The sequence below is a fragment of the Phocoena phocoena genome, chromosome 10 (genome assembly GCF_963924675.1).
Source record: "Phocoena phocoena chromosome 10, mPhoPho1.1, whole genome shotgun sequence".
In the NCBI taxonomy this organism is placed as follows: domain Eukaryota; kingdom Metazoa; phylum Chordata; class Mammalia; order Artiodactyla; family Phocoenidae; genus Phocoena; species Phocoena phocoena.
In genome coordinates this window covers 84,269,275-84,289,453 of record NC_089228.1, presented here as the reverse complement: position 1 = coordinate 84,289,453, position 20,179 = coordinate 84,269,275, and the positions used below count along the sequence as shown (strand labels likewise).

The 20,179-nt window shown below is 42.9% G+C and overlaps 4 non-coding genes across 4 annotated transcripts; 3 read left to right on the top strand and 1 right to left on the bottom strand.

Annotated features, from left to right (window-relative positions):
* Positions 1-2,321: 2,321 nt before the first annotated feature.
* On the top strand, positions 2,322-2,404 carry TRNAL-CAG (transfer RNA leucine (anticodon CAG)). The gene has a single exon. It is a non-coding gene; the product is annotated as a tRNA-Leu (tRNA).
* A 5,143-nt stretch (positions 2,405-7,547) lies between these two features.
* On the bottom strand, positions 7,548-7,621 carry TRNAT-AGU (transfer RNA threonine (anticodon AGU)). Its single transcript has one exon. It is a non-coding gene; the product is annotated as a tRNA-Thr (tRNA).
* Positions 7,622-12,229: 4,608 nt separating this feature from the next.
* On the top strand, positions 12,230-12,302 carry TRNAR-ACG (transfer RNA arginine (anticodon ACG)). The gene has a single exon. It is a non-coding gene; the product is annotated as a tRNA-Arg (tRNA).
* Positions 12,303-12,943: 641 nt separating this feature from the next.
* Positions 12,944-13,016, top strand: TRNAV-CAC (transfer RNA valine (anticodon CAC)). The gene has a single exon. It is a non-coding gene; the product is annotated as a tRNA-Val (tRNA).
* Positions 13,017-20,179: the final 7,163 nt, after the last annotated feature.

Here is a 20,179-nt window from a genome sequence, read left to right as displayed (position 1 = left end):
GAGGAAAGGCCCTTTAGATTCCTACTCTGAAGGCCCTGATAGTTCAGTGAGATGCCCACTTTTCCCTATTTGCCCCAAGCAAGGATCAGGAATAGTCCCCCTCACAGAGGGTCTGACCTTAATGCAAATCAAGCCGTTTACGGGCTTCCCCGGTGGTGCACTGGTTGAGAGTACGCCTACCTATGCAGGAAACACAAGTTCGTGCCCCTGTCTGGGAAGATCCCACATCCCACATCCCACATCTTGCAGAGCGGCTGGGCTCATGAGCCATGGCCGCTGAGCCTGCGCATCCGAGCCTGTGCTCCGCAAGGGGATAAGGCTACAACAGTGAGAGGCCCACACACCGGAAAGAAAAAAAAAGTATTCATTTGTGTTCAAATTGTACTTTTAGAAAGTAAAAAAGTTCAAAACACAAAGAAACAAGTCCAAGAAACAAAGTCCGAAGTTCTTTAAAAATACTTGAGAACCTCAAGCAGTTGTTTTGCTAGTTTAATGTACAATGTGTATCCTGAAATGTATATGTAAAATCTCACTCCGAATAGATGGGACTGCCACAGGAACCCCTCTCTGAGAGTAGAAAGAGAACTCGTCATAGGTTTTAATTACTTCTGCGACTTCTCTCCCCTTCCTATTTCCTCATGATCTTCAAGGAAAATGGTTACCAAACACAGTACTGAGCTGGTAGTAGATTCTTAGGAAACATCTGTGTCCACCCCCCTCCCAGGTTTAGCCTCTTCACATGAGGCACTTATCTGATGAGCCCTGAGGCTTTCTTTCCAGCTGGCACCAGCTACCAGTGCCTGGAAGAAATGAACAGTCTTGGTCATTCTGGCTTTATTTTCAAACCTTCCAAAAGAGAAGAAAGATGGCCTTGCTGATGCTTTGCCAAAGCCCGTCTTAATCACCTGAAGCAGAATCGGTGATACTGTGATTTTAGAAACACCAAAAAGGCGTCTCTTCCACCACTGCAAATAATTGTAGTATTTCCAAGGCCTGATTTTCTTTTTTAACCAGAAACAAAAACCTCTCACCCCACAGCTAAAGATCAGCCCCAAAACGCAAATGCTACTGAAATGATAGTGATAGATTTCATTTCACACACCAAATGCCAACTCTGGTCATCGCGTGTTTGAAAGGGCCTGCCTCTCTTTAACAGAGATTCTGTGAGATAGTTGAGCTCAGACATTCAAATTAAGAGAAAAATAACTGTACAACTTCTATCATCCCTTAACAACAACTGCTCCGCGCCATCTCTCTGCATATCCCAATTTATCTATCTGTCCCTTCTGCCTCCAGACCCACTCAGGTCTCCTCAAAATTCCTTCTCACAACCTCTGAGTCCACTCCCAACTACATGCACATTTACTCTCATTTTAAAATTTTAAATGGAAATAGCCTTTTTCCTTGAATACATATGGAAGTTCATTTAAAAAAATAAAAATGATCAAAATCTCATCACTCAAATATAACCGATGTCAAAATTTGGGTTTATCCTCTCCTTAAAAAAAAACAACAAAAAAACTATATCTCCATGGTTTAGTTCTAAGGACCTAAACTAAATTCTCTTTGAGGAGTGTTCCATAACAATTAGAAACTCTTTGTGGTACAGATCTGGTAGCTTTGCTGGACATAAACAGAGATTTAGGAAAGCCATAAGAATTAACGGAAGATAAAGCGATACACTTGTAGAAAGTGAAAGGCAGAACTGGTCTTAGTTTGAGGCCTCCTTTTGAGAACAGTATAACATCCATACAGAAAAGTCCACAAATCCTCAGTGTACAGCTAGATAACTCGGAACAAGAAGCAAGACACCCGGACACCCTTACACCGGTCCCCAGGGTAACCCCAGCGGGGAGATTTACAACAGAAAAGACAGGAGGGAGGAATGAGCGAGCGCCCGAGAGGGCTGGGCCTCGGCGAGCACCAAACTTGAATAAATAGCCTAAAACCTCCTGGGAGCAGGTGTCAATTTAAGTAAGGCAACTTCAGCAACGTTGGTGCCATTATTTGAACAAGAATTCTGTCGAGAATGGAGAAAAAGTTCCCTTACTCTTGGGTACCCAGGCCCGCGCCGCCACGCCCGCGGCAGCCTGGAATCGAATCCGCTTTCATGCAGAAGACGCCCCCCGGCGGCCCCGGCAACCCGGCACTTATCCTGCGTTTCCACCCAGGGTCGGCGTCCGGGTCCGTTCGCAAACTTGTGGTTTCGCTTTTTAACCGAAGAATTTCCACATCCTCAGGAAAAAAAAAAAAAAAAAAAAAGTTGACTAGCGTTGAAGTAGACACGGAAATGAAATCCGAGCGTGGAGTGAAAACAGCGAGTCAGGATGGCCGAGCGGTCTAAGGCGCTGCGTTCAGGTCGCAGTCTCCTCTGGAGGCGTGGGTTCGAATCCCACTCCTGACAAATCGCTTTTCAAACTATTCAACGATTGTATGGGTATCACGTTCTTCCATGTTCACCTCGTGAATTCATCCTTTTTTTTTTAAAAAAAATAAATTATCCGAAATAAAAAAATTAAAATATTAAAAAAAAAGAATGAAAGCACTCTGTACCCAGAACACAATTTAAGATCTAGTCATTGTAATCTCATCTCCTTTCACTGTCTCTGGTTGTCTGTTCCTCTCTCTCTCCTTCACATTCAAGGAGTCGAATGAATGTTACTCCTCAATTATTTATCACTGATGTCCACAGGGCCCTTCATTTGTTTTATTTATTTATGGATTCCTTTTTAATTGCCTTTCAATTTCATTTTTCGTCTCCCACCCCCATAAGAAATCACTGGAAAGATCATCCTTTTCTTTCTTACTATATGTTTTTGTAGAACATGTATTTTTGGTTTCGGTACATGCGTTTTTAATTTACATAAATGACACTGTGTCATATATCTCATTCTATTTTTACTTTGTCCCTTTCATGCCACAGTTTTGTGTGTGTGTGTGTGCCAGTTTTTCAATCTGTGTTGCTGTGCGTACCTCTAGACCCCATCTAGAGCTATTATTTTTAATTATTGCAGAGGTCTGCAGTGTGTGTCCTCACCCAGGGATGACTCCCAGATTAGGTCCAACGCCCTCCCACCACAAATAAGGGTGCCATCAATGAACATCTTCCTATGTATTACATTATGAAGCTGTGTAAGATTTTCTGCAGGATTGACTTGCAGGTCATGAGGGTCTGACAGTTTACAAATTTTGCAGTTCAGAACAGCACCCAGGACCCAGGACCCAGGAAGGGAGATTTAGACACACACAAATTCATGTTTAGTGACATCTCCAGAAACATCCCTCAAATTCAATTTTCCTGACGTCCAGCCCGCTTATTTTGAGCATTAATACTACAGTTACAAATATTAACCTACAGTGTTTCCATTCTGAACTCAGAACTTGGATAGTGAATATTATTTTTACATAATTTATTGCAAAGCCCCCCAAAATCAAAAACCTCAGGTGACTGGAATTTTCTCCTCTCCATTCCTTTTTTAAAAAAGAAATCTAATCTAATAACAGGTTACAAAGGCAGAAAATAGGGTGAATCTCTTATGATTATTGATATTTAGTATTGTTCTGCCCTCTCTCTCCTCTAAATTCCTCAGAACTCACAGAAAGGTTCATACATACACTGAAAGAAAAGTGAATTGGTATGTCTTAGAAAGATGGTCATTAGCAAGGCTAGAAAAGAACAAACAAATGAAGTTTCCCTTTATTGCCTAGGTGACCACATATTGTCCATTTCTGCCCATTTAGGGTCCCCACGTGGGCCCTGGAAACATGAGAAAGGAGGAAATGGAAAATAGGCACAACTCCTAGGGTAATAGGAGAAGCACTCAGAAGTGCCTGGAGGGTCACTAGGTGGGTCCAACACTATTCAGGCTACCTGGGCTCTGCCACTTACGAGCTGTAGGACCTTCCAGGCAAATGACTTTGTATCCCTTGCCTTGGTGACTTCCTCTTTAAAATGGAAGAAATAATTGAAACTTACCCCATATGTATGCTGTGAGATTGCATGATTTGGTATATACAAAGTGCTTGGCAAATAATAAAGGCCTGATAAATCCCAGGCATAAATGCCTAATAAATCTTTTTGTTGTTGTAATTGAGCACCCACTGTTTGCCAACGCCTGTGAACAGGACAGGTGCAGCTCCTACCCCGAGGAATAGACATGTCGGCAGCAAAAACAGGTATGGAGCAAGTAGATGAGTGTTGCTACCCAGGAAGAAATGGGAAATAAAGACCCTTTTAGCTGTACATCTCCATAGGAGAATCTCAGCAGCCCAGCTAGAGGTCCCACTTAATCCACAACTTGTAAATTCAAGTTCCATCCATACTGCTTTGGTAATGTATGGTCTTTTCAAAAGAAAACATGAAACACTTGAGACTTATCAACTGTCAAACCAAGTCCAGCTGTGGTTTTCTTGATGCCATAAATCAGCAGTTCCCAACCTTTTTGGCACCAGGGACTGGTTTCGTGGAAGACAGTTTTTCCAAGGAGGGGGGCGCGGGATGTTTTCGGGATGATTCGAGTGCATTACCTTTATTGTGCACTGTATTTCTATTATTATTACATTGTAATATATAATGAAATAATTATACAACTCACCATAATGCAGAATCAGTGGGAGCCCTGAGCTTGTTTTCACTTGTCGCTCACTGATAGGGTTTTGATATGAGTCTGCAAGCAATTGACTTATTATGGTGTCTGTGCAGGCAGACCTCTCTGCTAATGATGACCTGTATTTGCAGCCGTTCCCCAGCGCTGGCATCACCGCCTCAGCTCCTCCTCAGACCAACAGGCGTTAGATTCTCATAAGGAGTGCCCAACCTAGATCCCCCCCACGTGCAGTTCACAGTAGGGTTCGCGCTCCTGTGAGAATCTAATGCCGCTGCTGATCTGACGGGAGGCGGAGCTCAGGCAGTAATGTGAGCGATGGGGAGCGGCTGTAAACACAGATGAACTTTACTTGCTCGCCCGCCGCTCACCTCCTGCTGTGCAGCCCAGTTCCTAACAGGCCACGACCGGTACTGGTCCGTGGCCCGGGGGTTGGGGAGCCCTGCCACAAATTATGAGGATGCCTATGGTCATCGCCAGACAAAGAAGAATATCAAGATCTGTACACCCCATTGTCTAGTTGCTTCCGCTTACCTGAACTGAGCGTCCTCTTTCTCACCTCTAGGCACACACTGTTCCCTTTGCTTGGAGCACCTCTTCCACTTCTCTCTCCAGCCCACTCTCTTGCCTCGATCTTGCCTACATCTCCTCCATGCTCAGTTTGGGTGTCACTTCTTCCATGACGTCTTCCCCACCTCCTTCTATCTCCACCCAGTCTGAGTTAAGTATCAAAGCGTGGCCTACAGTACCCTCCACTCCCAATGGTGTTATATCCCACTCTACTGTAATCGCTATTGAACTGTTTGACTCATCCTCCCACCAGCCTCTTTAGGACGGAACTCATGAGCCATGTGAGATTAGCACGGTGCCTGCCACGTGATAGGCACTGATTGTAGCATCTGATTGTAAACCATGGTTTACAAGCATCTGATTGTAAACCATTTCCACTTGTACACATAAATCATTTTCACGATTGATACATGGAGAGTTCGGAAGATTTTTAGGTTTTTGGGAGAGATGGTTAGATTCCTCACCTGGAATATTCTATAACTTCAGTAGCCAGCAACACTACCTCACTGGTACAGATCAGGCAATCTATTGAGGGCCACTTGGCTGGAAGCATCCTTGTAAAGATATTCCTAGAGCCTGATGGAGTAGAAGGGTGAAGGTTAAGGCAGGTTTGGTGACAGGATGAAGGAGTGGTCTAGTGTTGACGTCTATACTGGGACGCAGCTGGCCTCACCATTTGAGGGAGGTGTGTGATCCGGGCCTGGGAAAAAGACTTTTTTGAAGAGAAGATAGGAGAATGTGAAAAAGAGGGTCTGTCTTTTGATGAAATAAAATTTATATTTTAAGGCAGGGCAAGAAAAATTAAACATAATATTCTCTGTCTGTGTTTGTTTGGACCTCCTCCCTCATGTGCAGTGTGCATTTGCATTACACGTTAAACAGAGCACTTCAAAGATGGGAGTGACTGCTCCACCATAAAGATCATATTTTCCCCCTTTCTGCTGATGCTAGCGATGTAACTTCTTAAAAGAATAGCATTCTTTACCAAATTTGTAGGGGGTCATGGTGACTTGCTGCTCCCTTTGTACGTGCTTACATGGACTATGTATAGCCTTGGTGAACTTTATGTAAAATGTCAGTAAACATATCCGTACTTTTTGATGTACTATCCTTTGTCTCGAAAATGTATATGACTGTGCATTTGACTTCGAACAGGTGGAGCATTTCTCAGAGCTTTCTGAGAATCTGTCTCCTGGTTATAATCCTCAGTTTAGCTCAAATAAAATCCGCTTTTTTTTCTTCTCAGCTTGATTATTAATTGAATTTTCATTGGTACTCTCCATTGCTGTGTGATGCCTATAAAGAAAAGTAGGGAATCAAGCTTCAGAGTGAGTGCAGAAAGTCTCCATAAAAGCAGAATTGTTTCCTGAACTATTCTTCAAAGTGTTGGGACATTGTGTTTCTGCAGACAGAACAGGAGATCACATTTCAACCCTTGACCATCTACATAAAATAATGTGCTCTGAAGGTAAAAGCCAGGTTGGTGGGACTTTCTGGGCCAGGTGGAGGGGGGCTTGGTCTTGGGAGATGAGTAAGAGGGTAACAGTTACAGTGAACTTCATTTCCCTGGTCTTGAGTTTCTATGTAAAGGGGCCCAGTAATGATTAAAACTCCAGACTTCTCTTCCACCTCTCATGTTTCCTTCCTCTCTCTTACAGAGAGTTTGGAAGAAGGCACCTCAGCCCTTTCTGGACTGCTTCTTCAAGTCAGCCTGCATGCTAACAGCTTCAGGTCTGTGTGTTCTAGTGGGCTATCCACTCCGTGGATATGCAATCAAAAGGATGCTTCTCCCTCACAGCTTCTTTTCTGAAATCACGGGGACAAATATTTTTCTCTTTGATTTTCCTTTCCAAAAAACTCTGACCACAAGACCACCTTTTAAAATAGTTATTTACAACTTGTATTGTATAGTTGGATTTTAGTGGCTGCTATGAACTGAGATGCTGCAACCTTCTCAACAACGCATTTATCAGTCATTCCAGAGGCTGATCCTGCTAAAAAAATAATGCCTGTAGATTATGAAAGTGCATCCACTTGGGATTTCCCCAGGAAAAATAATAGAATGACCAGAGATTATGACGTTGCTTATAGTTTAAATCTGGCGACTTTGCCTTCTGCTTTCCCTGGTTCCCTTTTTGCTTGCTGAAAAAACACTACATAAAAATGCAAGAACGTCAAGAAAGATAGAAATTCTTCTGAAAGAAAAACAAATTCATCTTTGTCTCTTCTTTTTCTTTTTTGTAAACGATAAAACTCTCCCCACCCTCAGACTCATATAACACAGTTCCGTGAAACTCCGTAGGGAAAATTTACCCTTCAGATTGATTACATTTTAATCCCCCCTGCCATTTTCCAAGGCAGGAAAACCACAAAAGGCCCCGCTGGGATTCGAACCCAGGATCTCCTGTTTACTAGACAGGCGCTTTAACCAGCTAAGCCACGGAGCCAACACGTCCGCGGCGTTGCAAATAGACATGGAAAAGGAATGATCTTAGCTTTTGTTCTGAGCATCTGTTTCTTCATTATTGAGGTTCACGAGCCCCCCAAGATGGTCTCTCAGACCCTAAAGCTGAACCTCTGCTTCGCCCCCAAAGACCTAAGAGACCGCGCAGCCATAGGAAAACTGAGACCCTCCGCGCGGGGGTGGGGTGAGGGAAACTCTGGCGCGAGCCTGAACCCTCAGGCGGCGCCAGAGGAGTCTTCCCGGAACTGCCAGGAAGGGCAAGAGTTCAGCAGCTGCAGCTTCCTTGGGCGAATTATGACCTGGCGCCCCTGGAGGAGAGGAAATTGGCCACATTTAGACCAGAACACTTCCAACATCAAGAACTGGTCCCTGCAGGAAGCAAGCTATGTGTTCCTTATTTCACGGATTTTAATTAAAATTCCAGCTCTTTCTTACCCCATTTGTTTCCGTAAAATTGGGTTCCACCTGCATGCTTCTTGCTTAACTAAGTTGCATCTTTAAAAAATTCAAGACTTCATCATTAAAACCTTGTTTGGAAAGAGACAAAGGAGCAGTCTCCTGTCCTCTGCAGCTAGAGGAAGAGAGACGCTTTCTTGTCCGAAAACTTGTCCAAAGGATCTGCTTGACAAGCTGTCAAATTGAAAGCATTCACAAATATTTCTATATTTTCATGGGGACTTGTGTATTTGTAACTGTTCCAAATTCATTCTGTTCTCTGTGAAATAGATCCGTCCTTAGGCAAAGGGCTTTAGTGGAATTCGGAAGAGTTTACAAGTCGTTGCCATAGCTGTGAAAGTAACTTCCCAAATGAAACCTGTAATTATGATTGGCTGCTTGCTTGAAATCTGTTGCCGTTCTGAAAACGTTGAAATGAACATTTCAGTATTTCTGAACTGTATCAATATTGAAGGATTTCTCTGTCTCACTTTAAACCAGTCATTGGCACTAATCTCTGCCTACAAACATGATTTGGGGGAGAGGTTAAAAAGCCCATGACTCTGCTAGATTTCTTTTTCATAAAACGATTGAAAGTCTATGAACTCAACACACAGTCTGATTCACTCCATGAAATAAGCACCGATTTCTTTAATAGTATAAGATTAACCATTGTATTATTAATGTGCTTGGAGCCAAGATAATCATAAACAGCAGAGTCACACCTAACATGACTTTGACCAAACTGTGGTAGACATTCAGAGAGACAACAGAGCCAACAATATTTGGTCTGGGTTTTTCCTTAGACTGGCAGCTGTCAAAATTTGCACAGAAATTCTGGGAAGTCAAAGGAGTTTTTTAACAAGCCAGAGACAAGTCTTGGGAGAAAAATTAAGACTCAGAGCAATCACTTCCAGAAATCTGGGTGTGACCTGCAAAGACCATGGAAAGGCCCCTCACAATGGCTCTGTTCCACACAACTGAAATTGGAGAAGGTGCAGATCGTGGTGTCATAGACTGCTGACAGTGGAAATGGCTGGCAGTGCTACTATTTTCCGAAGGCTTGGGAGAGAAACTGGAAGAATAGTGCACTGTGACCCAGAGGAGGAGGAGAGTCCACCGCAGTAATGGCTGGTTTTACATGTCAACTTGGCTAGTCTATAGAGCCCAGTTATTCAATTAAACATTAATCTAGATGTTGCTGTGAAGGTATTTTTGCACATGTGGTTAACTTCTACAATTAGTTGACTATAAGTAAAAGAGATTATCCTCAGTAATGTGGGTGGGCCTTATCCAACAAGTTAAAGACTTTAAGAGCAAAATGGAGGTTTTCCTAAGAAAGAAGAAATTCTGTCTCAAGACTGTAGGTAGCATCAGCTCCTGCCTGAGATTTTCTAGACTGCCAGCCTACACTACAGATTTCAGACTTCCCAGGCCCCACAGTCACATAAGCCAACTCCTAGAAATACATGTATATTTTCCTACTTGTTCTGTTTTTTCTGGACTCTGTTTCTCTTTCTCTGACTGGAACAACTACTGAAGAAAAGACTGGAAGCTGGAAACTGGAACTCTCAGAAAAGAAGTCCCAGTAGAAAGATATCTAAAAACAAAACGAAAGCACGCCTCAGCTCATGTCAGAGCATCAGCAGAGAAATCTGAGGCAGCCAAAAGAAGCTTTCAAAACCTTCAAGGCAAAACAAAAACAAAAAAAACCCTTCAAAACAAAGGGAGGAGAACAAATTTGCAGACATGAGGAGAGCAGATGTGAGCATGGCCTCCAGCTAGCTGGGTTGAAACCCATTTTAGAGGTGCAAGATGGGACCTGTGACTTCCAGGGATGCCCTGGAATCTGGCCTTCCCATCCTGGGTATGTGATGAGGATAAAATAGAATCAAGAGGTACCTCAGTTTGCTTCTGTTGAGCTGCACCCCACAGGCCTGCAAGCGCTGTACTTGCCCCACCTCAAGACCGGAAGAAAGAGCTCAGAGTCAGCTACAGAGACATCGGTGGTTTAATGGATGGGGGATCTTACACATCTGAAGCCAGGTCCTGGAGTGACACCCCACCGTGTTCGGTATTTGGCAGTAGCCTTTCGCTCCCAGGGGAAGAGGGAGGTTACCAGTTATATGGGGAATTGACATCGGGTTGGCTCATCGGTTACCAGGGAAACCAGCTGAGGAGCATACCCCTCACCACCCCTTTGATAAGCTATCTTGGTGGAGATGTTCTGATCTAAAGATTAGAACAATCAGTAGCTGGGGCCCCGGGTGAGTATGTAGGCATTTACTGATTTGGCTCTACAATTAAGAGGGAAGGTCAGTCATGTAAGTAGGGTGTAGGTGAAAGCAGGCACTGGTAGAGCAGGGGATGTACAGAGAGCAGAGAACAGCCAGCTTGAGTTGCCTAATCATACAGCTTCATTTCTGAAAATTCAGGCGCAATTGTTCATGTTTCCAAACTCCTCTTTAGAACAGAAATCTCTTTTTCTTCTGATAGGGAGGGGATAGTCTGTAAGCTCGGATGGGAAAATAAATTTTTATTTTGACTAACTTCTTACTGAAATTTTGTATTTTCTTCCATTATGAATGTAGGCAACAAAGCACAGTATATTTCAGTCCTTTTGACTTTATCGCTATTGGCAATCACAAATATTTTCACAGAAAATTACAGTTGTTGCAAGTTTCTTAAAATATTATTTATGCTCATTACTGCTTTGAAATTATGGTATTTATTAGAACTCCTGCTGGATATTATCATTTGGTGCATTAATAAAGGAGCATAAATATTATAACATAAATTTTTAATAGTTTGATAACATATTTCAATATAATTGTTTTCCCCTTGAAATCTTATGTATTTATCTTTTTAATTTATATTTTAAAGTATTATTCTGTGATGGAGTCCATAACCACCAAAGTTCCTAGGGGTACATAATACCAAATCTGGGCAGAAGACCCCTATTTACTATCTAGGGAGAAATCCCTAACTAGGTCTACCTTAATGTTTATGCAGAAACAGGAACATGTACATTTTTCTTAAGGGCTGTTGCAACCTTATGAACTGAAAACAAAGATTTTCTAAACACAATGTGTACATTCTCAATGTCAGGCAGTTTTACTCTGTTTAGTAGCCCTCAACTTAGTTCTTTTTGGGGGGCGTGAAGTAGAAATGAATAGCTTTATTGCTTTGCCAGGCAAAGGGGGCCACAGAGGGCTAATGCTCTCAAAACTGTGTGTCCCCAGCCCTCAACTTATTTACGATGCTCACCAGGCATGGAGATAATGATTCCTTCTCAGAAATATAGACAGGCTGAAAGGCACACATAAGAGATGCTTCCTGAGAAAGCAAACAAATGCTCCTTTTAAAGGTGTTAAATTCTGAAATGTATGTCCTGAGGTAGGAGCAGCATATGGTGAGGGTGCTTAGCATAGAGTCTTGCTTAAGTAAATATTGAAAACAAAATGTTTTCAACGACCCAAGGAGAGACAAGAAAGAATGTCAGATATATTGTCACCCTACAACGGCTTCCAATTTCCTACACAGTAACAGCCAAAGCCCATACAAGGGTGTACAAGGCCAGAGGTCATCTCCCGGAGGTCTCCTAGCCCTTTCCGCTCAGCACTGGCCTCTTCGACATTGCTGGAACATCCCATGCACGCTCCCACCTCCACGCCTTTGCCCTGGAGATTTCCCCAGTTCCAGGTCGCTCTTTTCCCTGATACCCGTATTTATTGTTCATAACCTTTCCTGCTGGGCTTTTCCATTCTCTTTCCCGTTTGTCTTTTTTCCTCTAAGTGCTTATCACCATTATTTTATTTATTTAGTGCTTTATTATCGTCTTCGCTACGTCCATGCAATCTTCTTGAGATCAAGGATCACTTGTTTTCTTCACAGTTGTATTTCCGGTGCCATATTGGTTGAATGAATGAATGCATGAACGAAGACTTATACAGACTTATACAGACAGACTGAGAAAGCAGCATAGACGCTAGGGCCCGGGCAGGCGAACTGGCCGCCTGGGGAGTCCACGCGCTGCAGTCTGAGTTAGCCAGGAGGACGGGGCTTTCAGGGCCAGGCGCAGACCCCACAAGGTGGACCGGTTGCCGCCGCCTGGTTTCTGATGAAGGCATGCCCGCCTGCTAGCTCCTCAGGTGCAGGGCCAGTGGCGCAATGGATAACGCGTCTGACTACGGATCAGAAGATTCCAGGTTCGACTCCTGGCTGGCTCGGAGTACACATCCCTGTTTTACTTCTTTCCTCTGCCGACCACTGAGGAACCCAATGCAGTTAGAAAATCCATTACAAGGTGAAGTTTGCCTGGAAGTCTCAGGAGCGAGAAGGCCCCGCTTTTGACCACAGCCAGGGTCATCATTCCTTTGCAGAGTAAATTCCGCGTCCGGCCATGCGGTGGCGCTAGCCAAAGCCAGACTGAGAAATGTGCGTGGGCCCCGTGTCACGCCCAGCCCCAACTCATTCCTGCTGGAGGATGGGTTTGAGGTAACCTGGTAAGCAGTGAGGAAGAAATTAAGATCCAGAAGTTCAAATTGAGAAGTAATAGTGAAGGGATTGAAGTCTCTTTTGTTCTCCCCCATCCGGTCATTTCCAGAATAAATTATTAAGAATTTCGCTTCAGATCTGTACGCTGCAGGGGCTTGGTTTGCGCATCTAATTGGCCTCTCTGATTTGGGAGAGTGGTACAAGACGCACGCGCATATTAACCACGCACATTTGCTGGGACGAAGCGGCGGGGGGCGGGCGGGCAGGGCGGGTGGGAAGAAGTGAGGGAGGGAGGGAGGGAGGGAGGGAGGGAGGGAGGGAGGGGCGTGCTCTGTCGGGAGAACTATCAGCAGGGGGGAATAGTTTCCACCGAGTTTCCGTAGTGTAGTGGTTATCACGTTCGCCTCACACGCGAAAGGTCCCCGGTTCGAAACCGGGCGGAAACAGTGTTGTTTTGTTTTTTTCTTTTTTTCCCCCCCTACCTGTGTGGATCTCCTTTAAAACTCCATTTATTTAAAAACTCTTCACGCCTCCTTTTCTTGTCTCTCTTGCCCCAGGCTGTGGTGCTGAAGCGACGCTGCTCAAGGTGGGTCCGGAGCCCGCGGCCCCGGAGGCGGACACAAGCATCGCGAGGGAGAGAACCGGGCTGTCCCCGGCTCTGCACGGCGGCCCGACGCCCGCAGCCCCGGAAGCGCATCCTCGCCTTGCCTTCCTGTTCCCGGCAGCGCCCGGCTCCGGGCGTCGTCTCTTCGCTGGCCCACTGTCCGCGCCGGCCCTGCCCCAGCCGAGAGCACCTGCGCGGCAGGCCCGCAGCTGGCAGCCTCGCGCCCCTCACACGGCCGCGAGACTCGGGTGAGTACCTTGGGGGCCTTAGCGTGCGTCTCCGGAAAATGGGGGTAGTCCCGCCGCCCTCCATAGATTTGGGACCCTCCTGCAATCTGGCCCTCGTCGTGATTAGGTGACCTCGGACCCCCGACATTTCCACCTTGCTTTCCACTCTCCAGAACAACTGCAGTGGCTCTCCTGGGCTTCGAGTGTGAGTCTCCGGGAAAAGCGGAAGCCGGGAGGTGAAGATCGCAGGCCCTTCTGGGATAAGTCCCCACAGAGACTCTAGCGCAGAAAAAAGGGAGGCGAGGAGGGGATTTGAAAGCTTTGGGCCAGCAGGGCCGTGGCCTGGAAGAGGTCGTGGCGGGTGGGCTGGGCTGCCCTGGCCTGGGTTCTTTCTCGCCTCCCCTCCCCAGCTTACGAGGTGCCCCCTCCCGAGGGGACACCGAAGGGCCGAGTCTTCCTCCGCTTTGGCCTTCTGCTCTTCCTGTCAAAAAGAAAAAAAAGATCCCAAAGTTAAGAAACGGGGCAACTGTGGATTTTGCGTATTGCCTTGAAGCAGTTAAGAAACGGGGCAACTGTGGATTTGCGTATTGCCTTGAAGCAGTTAAGAAACGGGGCAACTGTGGATTTGCGTATTGCCTTAAAGCTCGAGAAAGGTCACCGGCAGCACTTGCTCAAAATCAGGACTTGTGCCCTGGTGTCTGGCCTCTTACCGCTGTTTCTGACATGGCCTGCTTCCATGTTAATTGGATCTATCAAATGCTTTTCTGGGAAAGAACTCTTGATATAACACCAAACAGCCTCAGGTATATTCTCAGGATCTTCTTCTTAGATGTATTATTATTATTATTACTGTTTCTAAGAGTTAGCCAAGGCCTAGTCTCTCAGATCGCATTGCTCCAGATTCCCTCAAATGACTGACAGGAATGTGATGTTTTTATGGCCATAAGACAAGAATAAACTGTTTACTCTTCCTCCCTCCCTTCCTTTCCTTTTTTTTTTTTACAGGCAACTTGTATAGGCATCCCTTCCCCAGCCCTATTATTCCTCCATTTTCATACCTTCTCTGAAACACCCATGCTTTTATCATCTTGTAGTTTCCCTTGTTAGCAAGACAATAAGTTTGGCAGGTGCTCAGTGCAAATTTGTCTAATACATTTTCATTTAAAATTCCCTCTATAGGGAGACGCAAGAGGGAGGAGATATGGAGACATATATATATGTCTAGCTGATTCACTTTGTTATAAAGCAGAAACTAACACACCATTGTAAAGCAATTATACTCCAATAAAGATGTTAAAAAAAATTTTTTAAATAATCAAATTCCCTCTATACCACTCAGAAATACAGTTGAGTTAATGTGGTGCCCGGCGAGGAGCAAGGGTCTTGGGCCTAGGAGGTGATGGGGATTTGTCCTCTCCATCTTTCTATGATGCCAAGGGGCAGGAATACTTTAGTTGGGAAGCTGAGTGTGCCCCATGCCAACCTGTTGCAGATGGGTGACTGTTTGAAGCTTATGGCTCTCTCCTTCTCTTTAAACCAGGTGTGTTCTGACAAGATGAAGCAGCAGTCCTACCATTTTAGACACTCTGCCCTTTCTCACCTTCTCCCACTATCCCTCCCTCCCTCCCCCGGTCTCCCTCATTTAACCTCAAATGGAAGCTCCGGGCTGCTCACCTTGTCTGATATTTCCTTTGAAAGGTGGAGAACAAATAGGCCCTGGGGAGTGGCTGACACTGTGTGACCTCTTGCTCCTGTATAGCGCTGCACCTTGAATAGGGTCTTTTGTTTGTTTGTTTGTTTTTACTATATCCTCTATTCTCTCCTTCTTAAGCTTGGTGTTGTAAACTTCTTCCAAGTCTTCACTCCAGCCCCAAGGCACTATCTTGCCATAAATAAGAGGCAGAGAGAAGGGGGTGGCCTCCTGGCTTTGGGGTGGGATTGAGACTAGACCCCAAGTTAGAACAAACTCCTTGGAACCCAGTTCAGTAACAGTCAAGGGAGCGAAAGGACGTTGCTAAAATGTGCCTCTGCTGGGGATGACATGGGAGTGTGTATTGGATGAGGTGGGATTTGGTCCTTGGGTACTGGAGAGACTCATGATGAAAGAGAAAAAAAAAACATGGAAAAAATATTCTGAGAGCTGGGCAAAACATCAAAATTAATCTAATCCGAGATGCGTCATAGGTCATTGGGATCTTTATACTCTTTCCTTCTGTATTAGTTTGCTAGGACTGCCATAACAAAATGTCACAGACTGAATATCTTAAATAACAGAAATTTATATTCTCACAGTCCTGGAGGCTGGAAGTCCAAGATCAAGGTGGTGTCAGGTTTGGTTTTCTTGCTGTATCCTTACATGGTCCTCTCTCTCTTTGTGTTGTCTGTGTCCTAATCTCCAGTATAACATTAGTCATATTGGATTAAAATCTACCCATAAGACTTCATTTTACCTTAATCACCTCTTTAAAGGCCCCATCTCCCAGTACAGTCACAGTCTGAGGTACTGAGGGTTAGGACTTCAACTTATGAATTTGTGGGGGGAGCGGGCACGGACACAAATTCAGCCCATTTCTGGGAACAGAGATTGGTGTTTTTTGTATATTATTGAAGCAGTTTGGGGAATTCCCAGAGGTTAACTTTGCAGAAGATTTTAGCATACCTGCGTCTCCTCATCTTACTAATCATTTGCATATTTTTATTGCAGAAGAAATGCATCATTTGCTTTTTATTTCTCTATTAGTCTTTTTCTTAGGCTATTTCTGTCAGTACATTTAAATATATAGGTCTTTTTCTAAAATTAAAAAAATTCAAGTCTTCATAGGTAAGAAAAGGACTTTAAGAAATGGATGTTCCCTCTCCCCTTGAGGCTGTTAAGAGGGATACCTTTCCACATCCTAAAACCAGCAAGTTCATTAAATGAAGAGTTAAACTGAGACTTTCACAAGAATTTCAGTCCAGTTCTTTACAATATGAAGACATGTTATTCAAAAACTTCACTAACTTGTTCTATTGTCTGTTAATATAGTTTTGCCCTGGAAAGTGTTATTTTAACAAAAGGGAATTGTTAGATTCCTAAAACTTTTTAAATTGTTGCCATGTCTTGGGAAAATAACCTCAGTATCTATCTTGATAATTTCTTGCCTCATTGATAAATCTCTGTATTCCCAAAAGTTATATTACTTAAAAGATTTATCTGTCACTCCTGAAACTAAAATAATATTGCACATCAACTATATTTCAATTTTAAAAACTATAAAATTTTTAAAATAAAAAAAAGTCTTTAAAAAAAAGATTTATCTGCCAGTTAATAATTTTTCTTTTCATTCACATGCATGATGGAATATTTGTAATCCTATGACTTATATATTTTATTACCTAACAAATTATTTTTTCTTTTTTTAATTCTTAAAATGTATTTGTTTGTTTTTAGTTAGTAGACCTTATTTTTTTAGAACAGTTTCAGGTTTACAGAAAAATTGAGCAGAAAGTACAGAGTTCTCATATATTTCTCCTCCCTCTACCTCATTTTCTCCATTATTAACTACTTGCATTGGTGTGGTACTTTTGTTACAATAGAAGAGCCAATATTTATACATTATTATTAGCAAATTATTATTGTTAACTAATTATTATTATTATTTACATTAGGGTTCCATGCTTTGTATACAGTTCTATGGGTTTTGTCCAGTGCGTAATGTCATGTATCCACCATTACAGTCAGTAGCATACAGAATAATTTCATTGCCCTAAAAATCTTCTCTGTACTCCATCTCAAATAATTTCTTTTAAATTAACACCACTGTGTGGTGAGAGCCTCTCCCTCCCCGACCTCCTTGGCCTTCATGAAAATGAAATAACCTTTTATCCCACCAGCCCTTTTTCATTATTTGTGCATCTGTCTCCTATATTTGTAAGGTCAGCCACCTGTTCTCCTGATAAGCTTCCTAAATGTGAGTGTCAAGGAACTAATCTATATTCATATACTCAGATCCAGAATCCAGCTAGTGGCCTCTTTTCCTTGAGTTTATCTTTATTGTCACCTGCTGTGTTTGGGCCTTTGACACGTGCCGATCATGGTTCCCCTGCTTGGGATGGACTGCAAGGGATCCAACATGAAGACTGAGCCTAGGAAACAGACTGTGAGCATTCCCAGGACAGGACATGGGCTAAGAAACACAATTTTGGAGTGAGATGGAAGGAGAATGGTATGGAGTGTCCATTGTTTAGGGAGGTGTGTCGTAGAACAGAAGCTCTCACTTTGGTTTCCTCTCTCATTCTCTGGTAACAAAAAGACCTTTAAGAATATATGCAGATTATTTAGGGTGACCTTATTTATTGTCCAAGTTGGCACACTTTTGAGAGTAAAAGGGAGCATTATTAATAATATACTAGGGCAACAGGCGCAAAACAAGTCACCCAATATTAGACCAAATGATTTTCATGCCGTAAAAAATCTCTCAATATTGCTTTCTTCATGGTAAGAACAGCTGTCTTTTCCTCCCTGTTCCTTTCTGGGCACACCATTACCATACCCAGAGTTGACCTTTGTGATCTCTGGCATCCTTCTCAATTATTTTCTTTGCACATTTTTTTCTTCATTGTGTTCGATTTTGGATAAAACAACAACAACAAAAAAAAAAACCACTTTTGTTCTTTAAGAATTGTCCAAACATTTCTTTAGTGGTGCATTTGGGAGAGAGTAAACTAGGCATAAATTCATGTGATGTCTAGGGAAAGATGTCCTCGGGAGCGAGCAGGTTGGGTCTGGCTGGGTCAGCAGAATTGCAGGGTGTCTCTGTGGCAACCGGGACTTTTGGACCCACCAGTAATTTAGAATATTAAGAGGCAAGGCAAGAGCACAGTAAGGGAAGAGAAGGGCCCAGCTAATTCCTTATTAGCTTTTCAGTGAACTGCTGTTCAACATGAGATTAGAACTGTTTCTCCTCTCAATTTTTAATCTCTGTTCCCAAAGTTCCTTACAAGGTACCAAGGGAAATAATGACTGATTCAAGGCGCACTCCCACTTTGGCTTCTTCCCTCTTCTTTATACTAACTCTCACATCTCCCTCTGTTCCATGAGAAGAAAGGAAAACTGCAAAATTTCCGGAAATTCTAGTCATAGTGGAAAAATGGGGGAAGAATAGATAATGAAAGTAGATAGAAAATAGAAAAATAGATAATGAAATTATCATATAATCAAATTACCAAGTGATAATTTGATGTTTTTGCACCATTTACAGGTGGTTGCCTTTGTTATCCAAAGAACATAAAGATCAAATCTAAGTTTGCTCAAAAAAAAAAAAATCTAAGTTTGCTCAAGGACCATGTTTGCCCATTCTATCTAGATGGTGAGTGAGGTCGAGCAAAAACACAAAACAAAACTCTGGAGCAATTTAGAGAAAAGATAATAATTTTTTTTTCTTAAAATAAAACATTGTGGAGTAGGGCAGGGCATAGGGTTACAGAATTCCCTAGGAAACATTTTCAGGGGTAGGGCAGAAGGTGTGAGTGGCTAGTTTTGTCCCAGAGCTTTAAAAAAGTCCCACAGTGTTTGAATGCCAGCCATGGACCTGGGTCCTAATTGCCCAAAATCGAAATAAATCACGTCTATTTGTGTGGCCTTGAATCTGTGCTCGGGGCTGCGCACCTTCTTAAAGTGGCTTTTATTCTTGAGCAGACACATAAAATCACTCTCTGTAAAATATAGAGAATAATGGTGTATTACCCCTGTGTTGTTCCCCACCCGCCTCCAGTTTAAGGAAGAGAACTCCGTGCCCTGTCCAACCACCATCCTTTTCTTAACTCCCTGAGGTGACTACTGTCCTGATTTTTAAATTTATCTCTTGCTTTTTTGACTACCTACTTGTAGCCTAAACAAGTCGTTTAGTTTTACACTTATAAATGGATCCATACTGTAGATCCATTTTGTAACTCGCTCTTTTTTGCTCAACATTATGTTCTTGAGATTCGTCCATGGTTTTGCATATAGCTGTAATCTATTCATTTCTGCTACTGCATAGTATCCCCTTGCATAGATATTACCAAAATGTATTTATCTATTCTATTGCAGGACACTGAATGGTTTCCAGGTTTTTGAAATTACAGGGTTGATAGAAACATTCTTGTAGGGGTCTCCTGTGCACAGCCCCAAGAATTCCTCCAGGTAAACACCTAGAAGTGAAATTGCTTTAAATAATGCCACACACTAATTTACACACATATAAACACACACCCTAGCAGTGTATGTGTTTTAATTGTTCCACATCTGCTGAGCCCTTAATATTGTCAGACAATATAGTTTTCACCAATTTGATGGATGTGAAATGTTATATCCTGTGATTTTCGTATTCATTCCCATATTACTAATGAAGTTGACTTTTTTTTTTTGCTTATTCACCATTCATGCTTTTTCTAAGAAGTACGTATTAACACTTTTGCCCATTGTTTTTAAATTTTCATTTTGTCCTTTTCTCATAGATCTGTAGGAATTCTTTACATATTCTGGACTCTGATCCTTTGTCAGTTTGTCAGTTATATGTATTATGAATATCTTTTCCCCAGCTTGTAACTTATCTTCTTTTTATGCATATTTTTGCTATATAAAAATTACTAATTTTAATATAGTCAAATTTGAATTTTAATGTAGTTAAATTTGTCAGACTTTTCCTTTACGGTTTACACTTTTTGTGTCTTGTTAAAGAAATCTTTATAGGAGCAGTGAGGAAGACAGAAGAACCACTTGGGCTGGTAAAGCCATCTGCCAGGCACTACTGCCACC